Source organism: Leptodactylus fuscus, chromosome 3 (assembly GCF_031893055.1).
Source record: "Leptodactylus fuscus isolate aLepFus1 chromosome 3, aLepFus1.hap2, whole genome shotgun sequence".
In the NCBI taxonomy this organism is placed as follows: domain Eukaryota; kingdom Metazoa; phylum Chordata; class Amphibia; order Anura; family Leptodactylidae; genus Leptodactylus; species Leptodactylus fuscus.
In genome coordinates this window covers 116459100-116478569 of record NC_134267.1, presented here as the reverse complement: position 1 = coordinate 116478569, position 19470 = coordinate 116459100, and the positions used below count along the sequence as shown (strand labels likewise).

The 19470-nt window shown below is 39.0% G+C and overlaps 1 protein-coding gene across 3 annotated transcripts in view; it reads left to right on the top strand.

The window, feature by feature from the left end:
• FHL5 (four and a half LIM domains 5) overlaps positions 1–19470 on the top strand; it is a 375977-nt gene that overhangs the window by 331386 nt on the left and 25121 nt on the right. Inside the window, exon 1 of one of the 3 annotated variants that reach the window (XM_075268225.1) lies at positions 12486–12541. The exons of the other annotated variants lie outside the window; for them this stretch is intronic. The gene's annotated coding sequence lies outside the window, so the exon portion shown is untranslated. Of the gene's footprint in view, positions 1–12485; positions 12542–19470 lie in introns of those variants that run through there. 3 annotated transcript variants of the gene reach the window in all.

Here is a 19470-nt window from a genome sequence, read left to right as displayed (position 1 = left end):
TCTGTGTCTCTACTGTCCCAGACAATTGAATGAATGAGCCCAGACTGCAAAACAGATAGGAATAGGACCTGCCATGAGCTCACAGACCCCTGAAAAACATGTTTGTGTACATGGAGCCATAAAAATAGATGGGTCCATGTACAAAAAAATGAATGAAAGAAAATAGCACACAGATAAAAAAAAAAAAAAAATACACTTGTGTGTGTATGAGTGATGTCCATGGAATAGACAAGCAAGTTTTACTCATCCATGTAAACAGATATATACACTTTAGTTCTGCCATAAATTCATGGCCTAATGTTTGGCTGCAATAGTGGAGTGATGATATGTGCCAATTTTAACTACTTATGGTATGTCAGGCTTATGGCAATAGGTTATCCACTGTGAGGACTGTATATGGAACAGATTTCAATGAGATACAATTATATATAAAGTGGGGTCCCTATGTCATCTGGGTTGCAGATGTGTAAACCATGCATATGAATGCTTGACATAGTTTGCAGGGAGACTGTACATTTTTTAATCTGAATTCAGAACCTCCCACTCTAGTTCACTTCTTAGATATCAGGTTGCTAGGAATTCATTCTATATTCTGCACGCTTTCATACGTGACAAGTAAACTTACTAGGAAATAAGACACTTCCAAGGAATCTGTGGGAGAGCCGTTAATCTGGAGATTTATAAAGTAAGGATCATCTGAAGGAAGTACTGTATGAATTCCTATAATGTGTGAGAAAGGGGCAAATTAAAGCTCTTGGACCCTTATGTGAAATATATAGTATGGGCTCCACCTCATATGTACTTATGGCACTTTTATCTGAATCTGCAGCTTAGTTCTGGAGACTCTGGGATGAAGGCTATCTTGTTCCTTGATGCTGGCAAGGCCTTTGACAGCGTTGAGTGGGCTGTCTTGAAGTTGATGGGGTTCGGACAAAGGTTTATGGCCTGTGTGTACCTGCTTCATAAGTCACCAATGGCTCAACTGAGGGTAAATGATCCAATAGTGTTGGGCAGGGGCGTCTGGCAAAGGTGCCTCTTGTTGACCCTCCTTTATGCTTTGACCATTGCGACTTTGGTTTCTATGATATGCTCCACTCTGAACATTGTATGATTTAGGAGTATGACCATGGAGAAGCAAGTGTCCCTCTATGCAAATGACATGTTGTTATATTTTGGTGATGTAGAGTCTTCATTTTCTCCAGTTATGTTTCTCATATCTGAATTTATTACCTAGACTGGTCTACTCAACAACTGGGCTAAATCAGTTTTTTTGCCAGTGGATCCCCTACCCGCAACATTAATGCTGTCCCATACCCAAATACAGGTGATAGATATTTTAAGTATCTCTGGGTTATGATCAGTGTTACACTGCAGGAGTATTTGTCGCATAATTTAGATCCGCTGCTAGTGCTTAGGCATAAAGTAGAAGCATTCTATTGTCTTCCATTGCCTTCCATTGTCATTAGCATGGCTAACCTCATAAAAATCATTTTGATACAATTGACTGGTATGGATCTCAATGTCTTATGTTTGGAAGTTTCATAGCTTGTTTCGAGAACTGATATGGCAAAAACAATAACATAGACTCAAATTAGAGACACTCCAGCATGCTAAGGATAAAGGGGAATTAACTTTTCCCAATGCATTGGTTTATTACATGGCTTTCCCAATCTGTGCCCCGGGTAAAGCGCTATCGGTCCTGGTACCGTAGCTCTTTACAGTCAGAAGGGCGTTCCAGACGGTCAGTCAGGAACGTCCTTCTCCACGGCAACGCCTATCGCGCTGTACAGTGTGAGCGGGGAGGAACGCCCCCTCCCTCTACTCACAGTGCTCGTACATAGAAGAGTATTATAAGGAGGGGAGTTCTATAAACGGATGGGTTTTGAGGGCTTGGAGGAGAGAGTTGTCTATCTTGTACTATAACAGGAAGGAGAATTCAAAAGTTTGGAGCAATTCCAAACTGAATTTTCTCTGCCTCACAGATTCTTTTTTCAGTATGTACAGCTCCGGCATGCATATATGGAACAGCTCTGCCTGTCTGATTTGTCCGTAAACACTAACTCCTCTATTGAGATGGTAATACAATATGATACAACCAAGAATCTGATATTCTCAGGATATAAACAATTGATCACTGCTCATTTGGAAAAGTTTCCAGACACTTTATGTTTGAAGTGGATGAAAGATATAGGCAACGAAGAGAAGTGGCAGGAAATTCTGTAATTGACCTCTCAGTTCTCTCTGTGTGTGAAGCTCAGAGGCTATCACACTTATATCTGCTACATAGATTGTAGCAGACAGTCAGCTGGGCAGTATGGTAATACGATGCCAATTATCCTAAGTGTAAGATAATGCTCATTTAAGATAATAAGATAAGATAATCCTTTAATAGTCCCACCATGGGGAAATTGCAATGTGTTACAGTAGCATGATAATACAGATAGAGGATAATCACAGTAATATATTACAGAAGGAGACACATATAAACTCAGAATAGCAAATAGGAGGAAAACGCTAGGAGACATAGCAGCAAAAGAAAAAAGAAGACTTCAGGATCATTTAGTTCTCTGTGTGAACTGCTCTTCGCTTGGCCTGATGTAGATTATGTAGCCCGATCGCGGTTGGGAGGAAGGATCTCAATTAGCACTCCTTCTCACACTTGGAGTTAAGCAATTGGTCACTGACAGTGCTGCTAAGTGCTGTCAAGGTCTCATACATGGAGTGGGATTTATTCTCCAGCATGGAGCTCACCACGGACAGTATCTTTCTGTCACCCACTACCTGTACTGGGTCCTGGGTGCTCCCCAGGACAGAGCTGGTATCCTGCTCCCCCAGCAGGCCACACCAAAGAAGATGACTGAAACAACCACAGAGTTGTAAAAAGCCCTAAGAAGTGCCCCCTGGACTCCAAAGTCCCTCAGCCTCCTGAGAAGGTAGAGCCTGCTGTGACCCTTTCTGTGCAGCACATCTAGGTGATCAGCCCAGTTAAGCTTGTTATTGAGGAGCACACCCAGGTACTTATAGGTCTTGACTATATAATTGTCTTTCCCTTGGATCTCCACCGGAATTGGAGCACTTCTCCGCATACTGAAGTCCACTACCATCTCCTTGATCTTCCCAGTATTAATCTTGAGGTGGTTCCACTGGCACCATTTATTATAAATGTGAAAATGTACTAGTATAGGAACTTTTTAGAATAAAGTATTGGCATTAATTCAAAAGGTATATTACATTCCAATTCAGGCAAACCCTAAGACTTGTCTTTTGGGTCTTCAGGGAGATGGGGTAGACATGGAATCTTTTGAAGCTGTGGGTATTTCTAGGATTCTATAGCAGGCCAGGAAGCCATTTGCTTTTCAGTTTCAGGACTCCCTTCCACCTAGACTTAGGGAACTGAAAACTAAAATTAATTAGATCATTAGCCTGGAATGAGGGGTGTATATTAAGAGAAAAGACCATTAGAAATATGAGAAAATATGAGGAGCCTGGTTGAACACCCTGGGGCTTCCCTCAAGGTTCCTGTCAGGCAACTGTGTCTTCCCAGAGGGAATAGTAACCTTGTAGAATATGCTATGAGGCTTCCTGACCAGTATTCTCCATGGAATTCTTGTATTCTATGTAATATGTCACTGGTGCTCTAATGTTGATGCTACTTATATGAAACCTCATAATGTAAAATGTTAAACTGTTGTCCGGCCATTGCATCAATGTTGATGGGGCCATGGTTACAGGGGGAGGGTTATTGTTATGTTCTGTTTTTGCACTCTGTCTTTATAGTATTTTAAGACATGGAATGTTATTACTATATTAATCAATCTATATATTGCGTCAGGATCTGGAGGTGCTGGGTGTTTGGCATAGACACCGACTCCAAGGTCATAGTTCAACGGTTGAGCTTTATTCAGTCTAACAAACAGTGGCATGTGCAGTACCAAAATAAAATACAACACAAACACCTGCCCATCTGGTCTGTAACTAAACATAAGTTGGTTGCCTCACCTAGAATAGAAACCAAATTCAGATTTGTCAGGATCATCTCCAGCAATAGCAACCTCTTTGGTGGCTTTCCAGAGAAGTTCTGCCAAAGTCTTTTCTCCCAGCAGACGTCTTATGCCTTGCTAACAAGGCCAAACCTGAGACAGCTGGGTTCCCGCAGGAGTGTCCACAAGGTATGGACTGGAGGGGATGGGAATGACAAGTGCCACTACTAGCCTACCTACCATTCCCTAAAACTTCATCCCAATGCACAGCACTTAAAAAATGCTCAGCAAACAAAGTTGTTCGCAGAGAACAAACTTTTCTGGATTTTTCTTATCTCACCCACCTGAACAGTCTGAGTGAGATGTACACCCCTTCCAGCACTTTACCAGCCACCGGCTTACAATTGCTTGTCTCAGAATGTGTTTCTATGTCTGTAAAATGTCTCATTCTTATTTTGTTGCACCTTGGTTTGAAAAGTGTTTCGAGTTTGTTTTTAAAAAAATATCTGATTTAAAATAAAGAAAGAAAGAAAGAAAGAAAGAAAGAAATTCATTAATAAGATACATACAATAATTGCTATAAGTACTGGTATCCATGACATTATTTCCAGAAAATGAATGTAATTACATATGCTTTATTATACATATTTATTTCCTTTGTGTGCATTGGAACAACACAAAAAAACGAAAAAGAAAGACAAATTGGACATAATTTCACACACAAATAATAAAAAAGGCCAGACAAAATTGTAGGCACCTTTTCAAAATTGTGGATAAATACATGTAACTATGCATCAGTGTCAACGTGGACTATCTGTCAACATCTAAATGAGATTAAATGTTATGGCAGGAGACCTGGGAGGACCCTACTGATGACACAAACATAAAAAAGCTAGAATGCAGTTTGCCAGAGAGACAAAATCCTTCTGAGAACATCTTGTGGATGCATGAGATCAAGACAGAGCTTTTTTGGTGAAGATCATCATTCTACTGTTTACTGAAAACAGAATGAGGCCTACTAAATAAAGAACACTGTACCAACAGTCAAATATGGTGGATGTTCAAAGATGTTTCGGGGCTCTTTTGCTGCCTCTGGTATTGGGTACCTTGACTGTGCGTAAGGCATCATGAAATCTGAAGACTACCAAATGATTTTGGATCACAATGTAGGGCCCATTGTTAGAAAGCTGGGTTTGCATCCTTGGCCATGGGTCTTCCAGCAGGACAATAACCCTAAACATCCTTCAAAAAGCACCCACAGGTGGATGGAACCAAAACACTGGAGAGCTCTGAAGTGGCCAGCAATGAGTCCAAATCTAAATCCCATTAAACACCTGTGGAGAGATCTTAAAATTGCTGTTGGGATAAGGCACCCTTTAAATATGAGAGACCTGGAACAGTTTGCAAAAGAAGAGTGGTCCAATATTCAAGTTGAGAGGTGAAGGAAGCTTGTTGATGGTTATAGGAAGCAATTGATTTTAGTTATTTTTTACAAAGGGTATGCGAGCAAATATTAAGTTGAGGGTGCCAGAAAATTTGTCCAGCCCATTTTTGAAGTTATGTGTGAAATTATTTTTGGCTTTTTTTATCTCTGTTTATTTTTCTGTTTTTTCCAATAAACACACAAGAGATAAACATTTGTGTAACAAAATTGCAATAATTTTATGGGAAAAAATACTTAATTTTGTGGAAATATTTCAGGGCTGCCAACACTTACGTCCATAACTGTATATAGCCTTGTGTTGAAGCACAAAACCACAGAAAAAATATTTGTGGAAGTAGCAGTAGTAGTACAATGCATAAAAATAATAATACATCGGTCCACTGAGTATGGACCTTCTAGTCAGTTTGTCTTTCGCTCATCTCCTCTGTTCGCATCCTCTAATTACTCTCCCTCCTCACCCCCTTTTTTTTCCTCCTTCTTCCTCTCTCCCCTTGGCGCTTCTCCTCTTTTTCTGCTGCCTCTACCACTTCTTCTCCATTCTTCTATCTTTCAGCACCTTCCATGGCCAGATTATCCGAAAATATTTTGTTTTGTTTGTGTTGTTTGTATATTTGTGTATTCCTTTTTTGTGTTTCTTTGTGTTTTAGGTTTAAATGCAGACTTGATGTTGATCTGCTCAGACCTTGAAAATATGTGCAGTGGACATGTTGCAACTTCCAAAACCATTGCAGCTTTACCGGATTTTTTGTGAAAAAAACGCAATCCATTGCTGCCATGGTTTTCCCCACAGCACTTTTTTCCCTTCAGCCCAATACATGGGGCCTTAGCCTAAAGGGGTTTTCCAGCTCTAGCAAATAAATGTTATTGTTTGTATTGTGGGGAAGGTAGCTCAGTAGAAGCAGTGGTGCGGACCCAACCAGTCAAAGACATGGACACAAATCTTGCCGCAAAAAACGGTTTATTTAAATAAATAAACCTTTACGTAAGGCACAGAATAAGCAACATAAAATACAGCGTTAACATCAGGCAAAACAAAACCTGCTCATCTGTGTGTCAATCACATGACCATGGACTATATATCACATGACCATGGACTGATTTTTATCCACTGGAAGTAAATCATGAATCACAACAAGTAGAGATCAAGAAAACCGTGAGGAACTGACAAGGAAAGGATATTGAAAATTATATAACATTTCATGATACAAACAATTGCATAAGTTTTCTGGAAATGGACACCTCTATAACCCCTTCCCTCTGCAGGCATTTTTCAGTTTTTGTTTTTGATTCCCTACCTTTCAATTCCCATAACTTTTTTTATTTTTCCATTCACAGAACCATATGAGGGTTTATTGTTTGCACGACAAATTGTTCTTTGTAATGGTAACTTTTTATATTCCGTATGATGTAGCTGGGAATATGGTAAAACAATTCAAAATGCAGATGGAGAAATAGTGTGTTTGGCATTAACTGTGTAGCCAAAATAACATGTCAAGTGTATTTTATGGGTCGGTCTGATTGCGGGGATACAAAATGTATTTAGTTTTATTTATGTTTTAACGTAAAAATCCAAACCTTTCCAAAAAAAAAAAATTTCTTAGAGTTACCATATCCTGACACTAGAGATGAGCGAGTACTGTTCGGATTAGCCGATCCGAACAGCACGCTCGCATAGAAATGAATGGACGTAGCCGGCATGCAGGGGGTTAAGCGGCCGGCCGGCGTCAAAACGGAAGTACCAGGTGCATCCATTCATTTCTATGGAGCGTGCTGTTCGGATCGGCTGATCTGAACAGTACTCGCTCATCTCTACCCTAACACCCATAACATATATATATATATATATGTATATATATATATATATATATATATATATATATATATATATATATATTCTGGGAATCGGAATTCAAAGGACATCTTTTTTTGCAGGGCCAGATGTTTTTCATACGTGTTCGAGGCCTAGACCCTATGTATCAAGCAGCAGCCAAAAAGCGCTTTTCACAGAAAGTCTGCTGTTTCCTCTGTGGACTTTGTGCTTCAATCATACCTATATGGACAACGCCAGTGTTTCCTTAGGTATAATTAATATACTACGATTTACCGAAATGCAACGATATTTTCTGCAATGTGTGGATGGGAATAGCCAGATTGCCATCTACTTTGCAAGTAAAACAAAATTAGGGTGTTTATGCTACGTGGGGCCACAGCCTTAGGGAAAAGGAAGGAGGTGATTTGAATTTTTAATTAATTTTTTTTAAATTTTTTTATTTTGTACTGTATTTATTAGATCACCTAGGGGTCTTGAACCCCAGGGGGTCTGATCACTAATGCAATGCATTGCAATGCTAATGCATTACAATGCATTGTAAAATACCACTACATCTGCATAGAGCGGCCTGTAATAGAAGAAATACCACGACTAAATACCAAAAGGACGACACTCATGTGCCTCCAGGAGAATGGCACCTCCAGCTTAATGCATGTGATCAGTGTCTGCACTGTGTCTTTGCTGTATAATACGGTAGAGACCTGGTGGCTATGGCAGGATGGGGTTACAGCATAAACTAAAGTTGTAGCTTTCTTGTCTCCCTGGGATCTATTCCTGCCTTCTATAGAAAAAAAAACGAAACACTTGCAGCAGCCTATTGGGTAAGCCCAGGAGACTGTGAGTAATAATAGTAGCAACAGTCATGGTGGCAAGAACCAAATCATCTAGTTTCTCCTAGGCTGGTGCAATGCTGAGGGGACCAGAAGGGTACCTAGTGGTGGTAGTGTTCCTCTAGGGCACATCCTAATAATTGTAAGTCTCCATGAGCCTGGTTAGGGTAGAAGTGTCCATGATGGTCATGCAGGAATAAGATTTAGAAGACAGGGTGGGACACTGAGGGCTGGGGCTGAGCTGGTTCATAGTACTGCCATTGACAGTGTTTATCCATATAACTGTTATCCTCAGGTTTATACATATAACCAGAGAAGTCTTTCATATAAGATACATGGTTTATTGTTAAAGTGAAGCAAATTTCATCAGCAGATTTCCAGCTACAATTTGGCAACAGAAGAAAGTACAAATACATATAATACAAGTAAATCTATGACGATTACCGTCACAATCCAGTTGACTTTTTTTAATCTTAATTTTCAGTTTTATGTTGTGCAATATCATAGTTTGTGTAAATTCTGTTGCTGTCCTCAAACGGAAAGCTTGTATAAAGCAAATCTTTATACAATTTTTTTTATGAAATCCATACAGATATAATGCTAAGAGTTAAGATCCCCACTAAGTAGGGGTGGCTTTAGTCATATTGCAACCCATGGAATTAGATAGGAACCCTAAAGGGGCCCCTCAGCAGTGGATTGTATGGTGGTCCTTCTTTTATTAAATCAGCATTAGCTCCTGGATTATTCTGGACCACAAATCATAACACTTTGAAGGATGTACATGTGTCTTTTTGCAACCTATGTAACGAATTAAAACTGAAGATTGTTTACTTGTTCAATGACTTAGAGACGGCTAATTTTCCTTCAATCTGAAAATCTAGATAGAAGTCTAGTGTGCACATTTTTATGGATTTTCCAAAAATAAACTTTAGAAAACAGGACAGAGCTGGAGGAGGGAGACAAGGGGAAGGGGATAAGCTACAGTATTCCTTTGAGGTTTGTGGTTTATTTAGCTATTCATTCCTTGTTTGTTTTTCAAATATTTTTCATACAATTTCAATAATGTTTTGCTAGGAAGTTAGTCCACAGATTTACAGTTACTAAATACTGTTGTGAGCTGTCATTGATTTTCTTTCTAACCCAATAATGCATTTTTATACAGTATGTGTATATATACGGTACTAGAAGTTTTATTTTTGTCAATTAACAGAATTAAGTCAATAAATAAAAGTGAAATCTAAATCACATCAGAATTTGGTGCAATCACTCTTTGGAAGAGGAATTCCTACAAGTGATGATATGTTCACCACAAAGCCTTGATTCTGTCTGGGATTAGATGAAGAGACAGAGGGATCTGAGCAAGTCTATATCTATGGTAGTTCTCTAAGATGTTTAGAACAACCTACCTACTGAGTGCCTTCAAAGACTGTGCACAAGCGTACCTAGAAGAATTGATGCTGTTTGCTTAGGCTGAGGCCCCACATTGCAGGGCATTTTTTGTTGCAGATTTTGCTGTGGGTTTTTTTTAGCCAAAACCAGGAGTGGATTGAGCAGAAGGTAGAAGTATGAGAGTGTAATATATATTTCCTATTCCTTTTGAGCTTTGGCTTAAAAACCACAGCAAAATCTGCAACAAATAAAGCTGTGTTTATGCAGTGTGGGGCTTTAGCCTTAGATTTCTCTTTTGTTCACTCTCTTAATTTTGTTAATTGACCAAAAGTAAACTATTTTGTGTGTATATATATATATATATATATATATATATATATATATATATATATATATATAATTGTTTTTACCCCTCGTTTAATGAAAGAAAAAGACTCAAAGATCACAGAAATAACTAGAGTCTGACAAAAGTAGTAAAATTAAAAACTGATGACTAGCCACAAAGCTTCTTGGAGAATGTCCTATGGGCAGATGAGACAAAAATCAAACTAGGCACATTACCGCTATGTTCACAGACGAAAAAATGAAGCATATTTTGAGAAGAACACTGTCCCTAGTGTAAAACATGGAGGAGACTCTGTTATGTTCTGGGGCTGCTTTGCTGCATCTGGCACAGGGTGTCTTGAATCTATGCAGGGTACAATGAAATCTCAAGACTATAGAGGGATTCTAAAGAGAAATGTGCTGCCCAGTGTCAGAAAGCTTGGTCTCAGTCGCAGGCCATGGGTCTTGCAACAAGATAATGACCCAAAACACACAGCTAAAAACACACAAGAATGGCTAAGAGGAAAACATTAGGCTATTCTGAAGTGGCCTTCTATGAGCCCTGACCTAAATCCTATTGAGCATCTTTGGAAAGAGCTGAAACATGCCGTCTGGAAAAAGCACCCTTAAAACCTGAGACAACTGGAGCAGTTTGCTCATGAGGACTGGGCCAGAATACCTGTTGAGAGGTGCAGAAGTCTCATTCACAATTACAGGAATCATTTGATTGTAATGATTGCCCCAAAAGGTTGTGCAACAAAATATTAAGTTAAGGGAACCATCATTTCGGTCCAGGCTGGTTTCATGAGTTTTATTTTTTAAAAAAAATTCTGTTGAAGCCAAAAGCAATGTCTGACTTTCATTTGTTCATTTTCATACAGTTTTTATTAATTATTACTTTTGTCAGATTCAAGTTATTTCTGTGACCATTGTGGGTTTTCTTTCATTAAATGTGTATTCATATATATATTTAACCTGTCATTAGAACTAGAATGTATTTGTAATTATTCTGCATTTCAAGTAGTATCATGACTTGTTATGCCCTTATGGTCCAGTGCCCACATACACTGACATATGGTATTCAATGTTAGTACGATATTATTGGTAACAAGATTTATGTACTAAAGCAGCAATGGGGTCCTGGATATGGATCAAATGAAGAGCAACATCTGTGTACAGTTTTTTTTCCCTCATATTAGAAAAAATTTGCTTTGGGTTCAGCAGTTTCCCCCCACACGCCAAACATGCTGATAGGTCCAAAACAGACTGCTTATAAAATTGGTCTTAGTGTGTTTGTGTGTATGTATCAGATTATAAAATTAGATATGGAGCTTCTTAGTGCACAACAGTTTGTAGGTTTGTATGTTGCCATATTGTGACACCCATAACTTTTTAAAGTTTCCATGAATGGAGTGTCTTTTTGCAGGAAAAGATGTAGCTTTCAATTACACCATTTTGTGGAAAGTGTCACTGTTGGATAAAAACCCATTTGGGGAAAAGAAATCAAATGTGTTTGAATTGGCATTTTCTGAGAGGCGTAACCATTTTATTTTTCTGCTCATAGAGTTGATTAAGGGTTTATTTTTTGTGGGATGAGCTGTTCTTTTATTGGTACTGTTTTCATTGTACATAAGAATTTTTATATATATTTTTTTACCATATTTTGATAGGCAAGATGGCGAAAATCAGCGTTTTTTTTTAAGATTCCTCCTTTTTGTCACAGTGTTCACTGTACAGATTAAATAATGTTTCAATTTTATTGTACGGTTTGCTACAGATATGGCAATACCAAGTATGTATTGTTTTTGTTAATTTTTTTTTTACATAATTCATTTTATTAAAGAAAGAGGCATTTATGGGCTTCATTTATTTTAACACTTTTGTTTTATTTTAGCTTTTTAAAATGTTTTTAATGTTCTACTAGGGGACCTAAACCAGCGGTTTTCTGATTACTGGTTCAGTAGTGTACACTCCAATACATATGTACAGTTACATAGCCTGAGTTCCTCACTTAGGGCCAGTTCACATGGAGTCTACAGGTGTGCATTCTGGCACGTATACACGTGTTAGAATGTGAGCGCTCAAAACAGATCCCATTCATTTCAATGGGTCGTTATACGTGCCAGAATGCGCATCCGTAAACTCCTTGTGAACTGGCCCTTATAGTCAGGATCAACCAAGAATGTTGTTCTGGAAAACTAGGGTCACTGAACAGAATGCGGGCTAATGAAAATACATTTCAATACTCCCCCTGCAGGAAGGAGGCGCAATGGTTTTAGGATTATTTGGCTATTCATATACCAACACATATTTGGATTAGGGCACATGAGCTACCTTGAGCATATCCAAAAGAACATAGGAACAATCCTCCATCTCAGAAATTATGGTTATAATGATGGTTATAATAATGATAATATATTATTATTATTATTATTATTATTATTATTATTGTTAATTAATTATTATTATTAATAATAATAATAATAATAATAGTCTATGTAAGAATTATTCTAATTTATGAGGGCACACAAATTGCTTCAGCTTTGGCTTTACCTACGTACTGTGGCTCAGTAATGTGTTTGTGCTCATCATCAAGCACTCCCAAAAAAAGAACTCCACATGCAGTACTGTCTTTATATAGAAACACTTCTGTCTTTCAAATATTACTGTGCTGTGCCAACTGTTTTTATCAGTGGACAACAAGTTGTTCTTTTCTTAAAGAGGACAAATGTAATCTAAAACTGTAAGTTTGGTTTTATTTTTGTCAGTCTGGTTTGTTGCTATTTTTTGTACAGTGAATTAAATGGAGTCTTTCAGTAGTAAATTGGTTATAAAACCTAATGGAAGCTACAAGTAAACATCTTTTCAGGTTGAATTTATTATTGCTAGTAAATGGTTTACAGCTAAACCTATGTAGATAATAAAAGGTGAAGAAGATAATATTATATAAATATTGGTACATAAAAGGAAGCCTATAATGAGTTTATAAAAATATAGATTAGTTATTGGAAGAAGTGATTATTGAAAGATATATTTTTCATTGGTAAAATTCTCCTTTTTTCTCTATTGTATCATTGCTGTAATTTTGCCTTGCTGTAACCTGCACATCCAAGCATTACATGGACTACTTATTATTTTATTGGGAACTAGTCTCTGTCCCCGACTTTGTCTGTGTGTTGTTGGTGTCGATGATCCGCCTATATTCAGCAATTTACTGCCGTCGATCATTTGCTTGCTCTTAAGCTGTCCTGCTACTGAACTTGTTCCTCATGCCGTGCCCATGATTGTTCCAGCATCTCAGCAGCTTTCTGGGACGCCATATAATGAGCGTGTTGTTGGCGTTGATGATCTGTCTGCTCCGGCGTTTCAGCAGCTGTCAAGCTGGCCTGCTGCTGAACTCGTTCCTCGTGCTATGCCCGTGATTGTTACGGCATCTCAACCGCTCGCTAGAACGCCATATAATGAATGTGTTGTTGGTGTCGATGATCCCCCTCAGCTGCGCTTGAGGATAACTCTGTGACTTCTGGCTACATTCATAGTTCTCGTTGTTTTAGAATTTTGCAACAAATCAGATTTTCTTTTTCCTGACATGTTTAAAAGTAGAAAACTGTCAATTTGGATTAAAGCTATTTTCCCATCCAGTGTGTCAGCACGCTGCCTGGAGCAGATCAGATAATATGCAAATGCATGCATACAATGGACTAAGGGTTAACTGTGTGTTTATATATAGAGATAACAAACCTGGCTTTATAAGCCTTCTGCCAAGAGCAGTTTAATATAGAATGTGAACATAAATTCATAACAGTCGTGAAGCCATTCCATGTACCTATGTGTTAATTGAAGTTACAAACTATCTATGTGCCAAATTTCATCCAAATCCGTTCATGTGTTTTTTGTGTGAAAGAGTAACAAACACACAAACATTCAGACGTTCACAATTATAATATTAGTAGGATAATGTGATGCTTAACTTCCCGTGAGGAGGTTTTACTGGGAAACTATTCAACTGCTGCTACATTCTACCACAAGTGATAGCTGGAGATTACAGAAACAATACAGTCTGCTGACAGCTTCTAAAAAAAAGGCATTGTCCATGGAGGACTACCCTTTAAATAAGGCCCTATAAGTTATACCTCTAGAACAGTTAAAGATGTTTGGGAATACATATAAAAATTACAAAATAGTAGCAAAGCTGATATGACTAACATGATGAAAAGTATATATAAGCCATTTCCCTACCCATAGCACATTAAAAAGGCTCATTCCCATCGCAGCCTTTCGCATCTGAGGTGGAAATAGTTCTGTGTCTACCGAATATGACTGTTAATATATGGTGTTTCTGTAACTACTTTAATATGCGCAAGTCGTGCTATCAAAGCAAACTTGGAAGTTATCTCTCTTGTCCCTTGCTCTCCCCTGCTTTCATTCATTGGCTACATTAAATGGCATATCCAGTATATAATAACAACCTGAAGATTCTTGTTACATAGGTTTTCCTGTTACATAGATGTTCCTGTGGACATTTAACAACTAACGCAACATATTCTCAAAACAAATCACTAGAAAATCTGATATGGACATCTGCTCTATATCACACAACTTCACTGCTCAACTTTATTCCTTGGGAAAGTTGTAACTTGACCTCTACAAGAGAAAAATTTAACATAGAAGACAACTAATAACTAAACTTCATTGCAATGTGTAATTTAGTGAAGAACACCAGACCAATCTGATAAATGTTTGAGAAACAGTCTATTTTATGGAGTTGATAATTTGTTTATAAAATAATTTATAAAAAGGGGTCCCAGTGTTTAAATATAACATTGTATAATATATTATTTCTACTCAAACCACATATAATATAGTTATATTTTAAATGGACTCCATGTCTGATAGAAAATGTAAGTTTGGTCAAGGATCTCTTTAGTGTCTATCAGTATCATTCTTGATATGAAATATGATCTCTATCCCCTTTGTCTCATTGATTTTAAGCCTTTATGGGCAGGGACCTCTATCCCACTGTACCAATTTGTCTCTATGCTAGTTTTGTACTTGTTTTGGGTTTTTAAGTGGAAGTCAGATTAGCTAGTTGTAGTGAGTAGAGCTTCTCTAAACCTGAAGATCAGTTCTAATCTTGGGTAAAGCCACATCTGTTTAGATTAAAAAAAAAGCAGCACATGGTGGCCAATGAAATCAATGGCTGTCACTAATGGGCTCTCTGTTAGAATCCTCTCTCTTCTGGTTTAGGTAGAGGGACCTCTATGATATCAATATATTCTCCATATGAGTTCTTCATGAGATATAGATTGTTTCCAAAAAACGCACATACAGTGGTCCTCAGAATTTTCAATGCCACTGGTTTAGAACATGGCAGCCACTGATACCTATTAGTAGACAAACCTATATTGACCATTCCATTTACAAACTCGGCTGCCATAAATAGTAGACTGTATCCCAGAGGAATGCTGAAGCTGCAATAAATTCTAGTCAGTTCAGAGCAATTTTATTAACCGTATGCTGGTAACATAAATACATTACATTTTATTTACCATCCTTCCAATCTAGAGCTATATTTTATCATCCTGATTTTAAAATATATTTAGAAAGAAATTTTCTGCAGTTCTGGTTGAAGTTTAATGAATAAATGCAATTGTCTATAATCTAATTTTAATAGTAATAAAAATCAGGAGACTTAATTTTATTTACTGAAGTTGCATCACAGCGTGTTGTCTGATTTCCGGTGTCTAGAACAACATTACAAAATATCCCCAGCTTACTTTTCTATGTCTCGTCCTGTACTCATGGTTGAAAACCACTAACCCCCTGCCTCGTGTTTAAGCAATTCCAATAATGAGACTTTGTGCCATATTTAGTAAGTCATGGATCTGTGCTTAAGTCCATTGCTTCTCTAATTTTAAGACAATTCCCTTACCCACTTGTTGGTGAGAAGCAGTTGGAAAGGTAGTTTTGACAGAAGTAATTATAAGTTTCAAAGGTCTTACTATTAGGGTTGAGCGATTGGGATCGGAAAAGATTGGATTTCGATCGGGGATCGAGTAAAACCATTCATTCCTATGGCATAGCAGGGAGGAAACAGAAGAATAGATGGTATCTACTCTTCTGTTTCCTCTCTGCTGTGCCGTATCCTCGACTCTGTTACATCTGCATTATTATACATTGACTTGTCTATCTACTCTTCTTCTTCATCCCTGCTTTACCGTATACTCATCAGCTCTGCTACATTTGAGTATATGATACGATAAAGCAGGGATGAAGCAGAAGAGTCAATAGACAAGTCCACTTACCTGCACAGATCCGCTGCCGCTCCCCGTCTGTTCTCTTCTCCCCTCTTCTCGGTCCGTGCACGCCCCTAGCTCCCAGGTTAATGTTACAGATCTAGGAAGAAGGCGGGGCTTGTGGCTTAGGAGGTACAGTACCCACCCACACTCTCCTAAGCCACAACAAGCCCTGCCTACTCCCAGCATCAGTAACACTAGCCTGGGAGGTGGGGGTACATACGATGCTCTGCAGACATGCGCAGTAGAAAGAAGAGGAGTGAGAGCAGCGTGGGTATATCAGTGTTCTTGGGGGTGCAGACTGTTTGGGATAGCAATAATGTTTCCTTTGTAGCCTGAGTGAATGGAGAGTTTGGTTATATTGAGTTGTGGAGTGTTGTTTACCCTGTATAGTCACACCCATATTACTGGAGTGGAGAGGGCCTTTTGTGACACATAGTAACTTACTTATTCCGATCCCAATGCAAGTCAATGGGATTTTTTAAATAATCGGAGATCAGATTTTAAAAACGATCCTATTCACTACACAGCGTGAAAGCCAAAAATTGAACGCTTTAATTTTTAGACTCCACGCTGTGTAGTGATTAAAAAATCCCCCGGCTACTTAAGTCCCCCCTGCTGTCCACTTACCTGCACAGAAGCGGAAATGTGAGGAAATGGTTGGGGCATGTAAGGATTGTTAAGTTGACTGAGCCAGACCATGTTGCTCCTAGAGTCCTATAAAGCTTTGGCGTTCAGCTGTGTGAGGTGTTCGTGCATCAGTTTAACATGAGTGTATGGGTACAGCATGTTCTAGTGCTTTGGAAGATTTCCTGGTTGATTCCTGTGCCCAAGAAAAAGGGAGACTGAGATTTGAGTAACTGTCTTCCTATTGCTCTGACATGGCAGGTCATGAAGATCTTTGAACATCTGGTGCTGTCTGAGTTGCTGATGTGTGTCTCCCTGCTTAGACTCTATGCAGTTTGCATACTGTACTAAGGTGGGGTGGAAGTTGCCCTCATTCACCTACTGCACAGATTATACACACATTAGGAGTGTCATGGCTCTTCTGTCTGGATCACCACCTTTGATTTTAGTTGGACTTTCAATACCATTCGGTCAAGATAGCTGACTCAGAAATTACAACAGTTGCCAAAAACTTGGTGCACTGGATCAGCGACTATCTCACTGCCAGACCCCGACTTGTCAGGCGAGGATCGGGCATTTCAAGCAACTTAAGGGGACAATATTGGAATATCGGGTCCTTTTCTATATTTAACATTTATACATCGGACTTTCAGTATGACTCTGGCTCAGGTTTTCTGTGGAAGTGTTCAGACAATTCATTTGTCAGATTGTATAACTGACAGTGATGAGGGTGATGACTCTTTTACTCATAGGCTTGGGTGAAGGGTGGTCCCCCCCCCATCCTGGTTCAGTTCACTATTTCTATAGCAAATATGGATAATATTAACTTGTCATAAGGATAAGGGAAATGTGATAATAAAATAAAGACACATTACTTACCTGTTCATTTGCTCTGGTCCTCCACACTGGTCTCTGTTTACTTGACTGTAGCAGTGAGCTGCCCATATGCCGACATGACCACTGCAGTCATGTACTTTAAGACATGAGAGCACTGAAGCCAATGGTTAGCTGCAGCATCCAAATACAAACCCGACTGCTATAACTAATCACTGACTTCAGTGGTGTCATGTCACTGGACTGGCAGGGGATAAACATGTAAGCAATACTTCCTTTATTAGTTTATCACATTTTACCCACACTTGGGAATTATTTTGCCCAATTTATGAATTCCCTTTAAGGCTATGGCTATCAACTTATGAATTATGTCTTAACTAACCTCTGAAGGCATACATTCCAGATCAAGGGCAGACAATTTTAATCCTGCAGCTGTCTTAACCTTTATCTGACCAGACAGGACACTCAGCATGAGGATTCTTGCTGGTTCACAGAGAATGATTATTGCTTAAGAGCAGATCTATTTTTCTCCAGAAGTCAGACACTGGAAATTAATAGATTAGTGTACTGTAAAAATAAAAAGGAAATGAGTATTATCAGTCCATGATTTATGTTTATTTTCTTTTTCTCCACTACAAACAATTTTCTGAATAGTTCTGTGTTACCACTTACCAGGAAATATACATTGAGTATTCTACTGAATATCCGAAAAATTGGAAAAAGACCATTGTTGGGATAGCAGATGCAGTTCTGAGCCAATAGTGAGAACCAATATATATATATATATATATATATATATATATATATATATATATATATATATATATAAAATATATATATTAATACACTGATCAAAATGGTAAATACGGCGCTCTTTGTCCAGACCGCACCAACTCCAACTCCATAGTGGTGTTCACCAGATGGTGGGGATAGACTTGGCTGCACTGCTGGGCAGAGCGGTACAGGTCGGAAAACGCCAGATACACAGCGCACCACAAATCTCAGCAGAACCAGAAACTGGGAACTCTTACCAGCAGATCTTCAGGGTGCAGTGCATGTCCAAGGATCCAGAAGGCTGAGGTTGGTGGTCAGCAGGTGGCAGCAGAGAGTCAAAGCGTAGTTGTACAGTCCGAGTCATCAACAAGAGGGCAGCGCAGTACAGAGAGTAATCCATAGGGAAGGTCAGGCAGGCCAGGTCAGTAACAGGAGAGGCAGAGCAGTACAAAAACAGGTTCGGGAAGCAGAGGTCTAAAGGCAAGCTGGGGTCATAAACAAGAGCAGACACAGTACACAATCAGGAGGCAAAAGGCAGAGTCAGAGGTCAAGGCGAGGGGTCAGAAACACATGCAATCAGGTACAGGAGAAATACTTACTATCAGGATAGTAGGAAGCCAGCAGAAGTTCAGAGCCTGAGCCATCCTTAAATAGGCTCTGTTCCGCTGCTAGGCCGAAAAAAAACAGAAGTCCCCTGTCCAGCTCAGGAGGAGAGCGACAACCCCAGCACATCGCTGCAGAGGTTCCGGCCTGCCTCCTGAAACCCAGAAGCAGGGGACCGGAAGAGCAGAGAGGAGAAGGCTGGCAACCTCCACACAGCGTTGCGGAGGCTCCGGCCCTACCCCTAACAACCATATGCTTGACTGCCAATCATTAGTATCCTTGTATGTTACTAAACACCCCTATACACATTAGCAAAAATTCAGCTGAACCTAATGATTTCGGTAGGACTGGACAACTATACTGTACAATGTGTATGAGCCTCTGGACTCTCCCCTGATAGATGATGATAATGTGAGAAAGAAGGATTGGGTATGTTGAGTTGCAATGCCCTAGATCTCCATAGAAATTAAAGGGTCTCTATCACTAGGAAAAGTCATTTTTAACTAATCACACCTTTGCATAGCCCTTAGAAAGTCTA